This window comes from Chrysemys picta, unplaced genomic scaffold, assembly GCF_011386835.1.
Source record: "Chrysemys picta bellii isolate R12L10 unplaced genomic scaffold, ASM1138683v2 scaf724, whole genome shotgun sequence".
NCBI classification, from domain to species: Eukaryota; Metazoa; Chordata; order Testudines; family Emydidae; genus Chrysemys; species Chrysemys picta.
In genome coordinates this window covers 27501-32145 of record NW_027053431.1, presented here as the reverse complement: position 1 = coordinate 32145, position 4645 = coordinate 27501, and the positions used below count along the sequence as shown (strand labels likewise).

General features: G+C 70.6%; 1 non-coding gene across 1 annotated transcript; it reads left to right on the top strand.

The window, feature by feature from the left end:
* The first annotated feature begins 1139 nt into the window (after nt 1–1139).
* Nucleotides 1140–1258, top strand: LOC135979228 (5S ribosomal RNA). The gene has a single exon (XR_010596554.1). It is a non-coding gene; the product is annotated as a 5S ribosomal RNA (ribosomal RNA).
* Nucleotides 1259–4645: the final 3387 nt, after the last annotated feature.

Sequence of the window (4645 nt, the reverse complement as noted above, 5' to 3'; positions counted from 1 at the left end):
CAGGTGAACCCGTTCGATTCCACGGGTTGACCTGGTGGCCGGGAAAGCGAACCGGCCAGCCGGTGAACCGTCCGATTCCACGGGTTGACCTGGTGGCCGGGAAGCGAACCGGCCAGCAGGTGAACCCGTTCGATTCCACGGGTTGACCTGGTGCCCGGGAGGGGACTCTGAAAATTTTTCAGCCCTTTCGACTCGCGGTTGACCTGGTGGCCGAGAGGGGACTCGCACGGCAGGCAAGCCGCCCTGGGCTGACCCTCCCCCGGCCGCAGCGAGGGACTGCCTCCCGGCCGACAGGATCGGGCCCCTGGAAGTCTGGGGGGGGGGGGAATCGCCCCACGCCTCCGAGGAGGGCTGCCCGGGCGGCCTGGCCCCGGAGCTCGAAAAAAAAAAAAGGATCGGGCCCACTAGAGACATGGACCAGGCCGCCCTGGGCTCACCCTCCCCGGCCGCAGCGAGGGACTGCCTCCCGGCCGACTGGATCGGGCCCCTGGAAGTCTGGGGGGGGGGGGGGGAAATGGAACCTGACGCCTCCGAGGAGGGGACGCCCAGGGAAGGAGGGAGATCCGGGTTGACCTGGTGACCGGACGGGAAAGAGGCCACCGGGCGTGCCCCCGTTAAAACCCCTAGGGGTTGACCTGGTGGCCGGAAAGCAAACCGGCCACTGGGTAGGCCGGTCGGCAACCTAGGGGTTGACCTGGTGGCCGGGGAAGCGAACCGGCCAGCAGGTGAACCCGTCCGATTCCACGGGTTGACCTGGTGCCCGGGAGGGGACTCTGAAAATTTTTCAGCCCTTTCGACTCGGGGTTGACCTGGTGGCCGAGAGGGGCCTCGCACGGCAGGCAAGCCGCCCTGGGCTCACCCTCCCCGGCCGCAGCGAGGGACTGCCCCTCCCCACCCCCCGGCTGACAGGATCGGGCGCACTGGAAGTCCGGGACAGTATTTTCCCCGACGCCGGGGAGGGCGGGCGGAGGGGCTCTGGCGGCCAGCCCGGGCCCCGGAGCTCGAAAAGGAAAAAAGGACCGGGCCCGCGAGAGACGGGGGCCCTGCCGCAGGGGGGGAGGCAGTCCGACCGGGGCTCACCGTGCGGCAGGCCCGGGCGTCGGCAGGGGGAAAGCGGGCGAGGAGGCGCGGGGCCGGGTGCCTACGGCCATACCGGACCGAACGCCCCCGATCCCGTCCGATCTCGGAAGGTAAACCGTCCCGGGCCTGGCTAGTACTTGGATGGGTGACCGCCTGGGAATCCCAGGTGCCGTAGGCAGCTTTTCCCGGTCCGAGTCAGCTCTCTCTCCTTTTCTGGGGGGGAAGGAGAGGGGGGGACGGGCCGGAAAGCCCCTCGTCGCTCCTGCCGAGTCGGAGGTCGCGGCCGCAGGTCACGGGTCTGGGCGCCTGGGGTCCGGCTCCCCACCCACCCGGCTTCCTCCGCGGAGGACCCCCCCCGGGGCCACCGAAGCCGCTGGGGGAGACGCCGGGCATGGGGCGGACTGGCCCCGGACCCTCCCGGCCGCCGGCCCGCAGGTCCGCCCCGAATCCCCCCCCGCGGCCACCCAGGCCAGGCCTGGCCAGGCGGGACGGACGGCGGGTGTCCAGCGCCCAGCGGCTTCCTCCAGCGGGGACCCACGGACCCCAAAGCCGCAGGGGGAGGCCCCGGGCCTGGGACGGACTCGCTCGGACCCCCCTGCGCCCGGCCGCCGGCCCGCGGGACCGCCCCGAATCCCCCCGCGGCCACCCAGGCCAGGCCTGGCCAGGCGGGGACGGACGGCGGGTGTCCAGCGCCCAGCGGCTTCCTCCAGCGGGGACCCACGGACCCCAAAGCCGCAGGGGGAGACCCCAGGCCCGGGACCGACTCGCTCGGACCCCCCGCCTCCCCTGCGCCCCGGCCGCCGGCCCGCGGGACCGCCCCGAATCCCCCCGCGGCCACCCAGGCCAGGCCTGGCCAGGCGGGACGGACGGCGGGTGTCCAGCTCCCAGTGGCTTCCGCCAGCGGGGACCCACGGACCCCAAAGCCGCAGGGGGAGGCCCCGGGCCCGGGACGGACTCGCTCGGACCCCCCGCCTCCCCTGCGCCCGGCCCCCGGCCCGCGGGACCGCCCCGAATCCCCCCGCGGCCATCCAGGCCAGGCCTGGCCTGGCGGGCCGGTGTGCAGCTCCCCCGGGCTTCCTCCCCCGACGACCCGCGCCCCCCTGAGCCGCAGGCGGAGACCCCGGCCCCGGGGCGGACCGGCCCGGGCTCGCCCGAGCCCCCTGCGCCCGGCCCGCAGGACCGCCCCCCCGAATCCCCCGGGAGAGGGCCCGGCCTGCACGCCACTGACGACCCGCGGCCCCCAAAGTCGCAGGAGGCGCCCCCCCCCCCCCGGTTAGCCCCGTCTCGCTCCGCGCCCCCCGCCCCTCGCTGCCGGGACCGGGCGCCGCCCCAGAGTCAGCCGCAGCCGGCCGCCTGAGAGCTGCCCTCCTGTGGACGACGGTGAGTTTACCTTGATACTAACCGGCCGTCAGCCAGGTCAACCCCATTGCTAGACTGGGGTGGACCTGGTGGCCGAGTGGGGACTTGGAACATTTGACAGCTGCTTCCCGGGGCTTGACCGGTTGTCCTGAACGCCCCCCACCCCCACCCCCAGCCCCCGGCTCCTGCTCCCCTCTCCCCAGCCTCGGTGCTCCGCTCCCTGCCTCGGAGGCTGCCTCTCTGCGGCGCCTGCATCGCCTCCGAGGACGCGCACCCTCCGGAGGCTGGACGTAAACCCACCACTGCCGCCGACCCGGCTCTCCGAGGGACGACTGTGAGGCCCCCCACCCCACCCCACCCCGGACCGCCCTGGGGACGACTGCTAAGCCTCCCCACCGGACCGCCCGGGGGAAGACTGCGACGCCTCCCGCCAGGCCCCCACCCAGCCTGGGGGAAGACTGCTAAGCCTCCCCCCCACACACACACACACACACTGTCGGGGGATGACGATTAAGCCTCTCCCGGACTGCCCGGGGGAAGACTATTAAGCCTCCCTGGAACCACTATTAAGCCTGCCCCCGGAGTCCTCGGGGGATGACTGCTAAGCCTCCCCCACCGGACCACCCGGGGCAAGACTGCTAAGCCTCCCTCCCACACACACACACACTGTCAGGGGAGGACTATTAAGCTTTCCCGCTGGAGCGCCCGGGGCGGACGACTGTTAAGCCTGCCCCCGGAGTCCTCGGGGGAGGACTATTAAGCTTTCCCCCCTGGAGCGCCCGGGGGGGGGGGGGGGGGGACGACTATTAAGCCTGGCCCCCGGAGTCCTCGGGGGACGACTATTAAGCCTCCCCCGGACCTGCTCCCTCTCGACTATTAAGCCCCCCCTCTGCGGTCCTCAGCACCACTGCCGCGCTGCCCTGGGAGTGGGGTGACATCCGGTCCGGAAAGCAAACCGGCCACCAGGTCAACCCGTCGAATCCAATGGGTTGACCTGGTGGCCGGAAAGCAAACCGGTCGCCAGGTCAACCCGTCGAATCCAATGGGTTGACCTGGTGGCCGGAAAGCAAACCGGCCGCCAGGTCAACCCAGTAGATTCAGCGGGTTGACCTGGTGGCCGAACGGGGACTTTGAAAATTTGACAGCCGCTTCCCGGGGGTTGACCTGTTGTCCCGGTGGGGACTTTGAACATTTGACAGCCGCCTCCCAGGGCTTGACCTGTTGTCCCGGTGGGGACTTTGAACATTTGACAGCCGCCTCCCAGGGCTTGACCTGTTGTCCCGGGGGGGACTTTGAACATTTTACAGCCGCTTCCCGGGGCTTGACCTGGTGGCCGAGTGGGGACTTTGAACATTTGACAGCCGCTTCCCGGGGGTTGACCTGTTGTCCTGAACGCCCCCCACCTCCCCCCCCCCGGCTCCTGCTCCCCACTCCCCAGCCTCGGTGCTCCGCTCCCTGCCTCGGAGGCTGCCTCTCTGCGGCGGCTGCATCGCGTCCGAGGACGCTCACCCTCCGGAGGCTGGATGTAAAGCCTGACACCCGCCACCGCCGCCGACACGGCTCTCGGAGGGACGACTCTGAGGCCTCCCCCCACCCCCGGACCGCCCTGGGGACGACTGCTAAGCCTCCCCCCCGCCCACACCCACACCCACACTGTCGGGGGATGACTCTTAAGCCTCTCCCGGACTGCCTGGGGAACGACTATTAAGCCTGCCCCCCCCGGAGCACTCGGGGGACGACTATTAAGCCTCCCGCGGACTGCCCGGGGGATGACTATTAAGCCTCCCCTGGAAGGACTATTAAGCCTCCCCCGGACTGGCCGGGGGACGCCTATTAAGCCTATCCTCGGGGGAGGACTATTAAGCTTTTCCCCCTGGAGCGCCCGGGGGGACGACGATTAAGCCTGGCCCCCGGAGTACCCGGGGGACGACTATTAAGCCTCCCCCGGACTGGCCGGGGGACGACTATTAAGCCTCCCCCGGACCTGCTCCCTCTCGACTATTAAGCCCCCCTCTGTGGTCCTCAAGACCACTGCCGTGCTGCCCTGGGAGTGGGGTGACACCCGGGCCGGAAAGCAAACCGGCCACCAGGTCAACCCGTCGAATCCAATGGGTTGACCTGGTGGCCGGAAAGCAAACCAGCCGCCAGGTCAACCCGTCGAATCCAATGGGTTGACCTGGTGGCCGGAAAGCAAACCGGCCGCCAG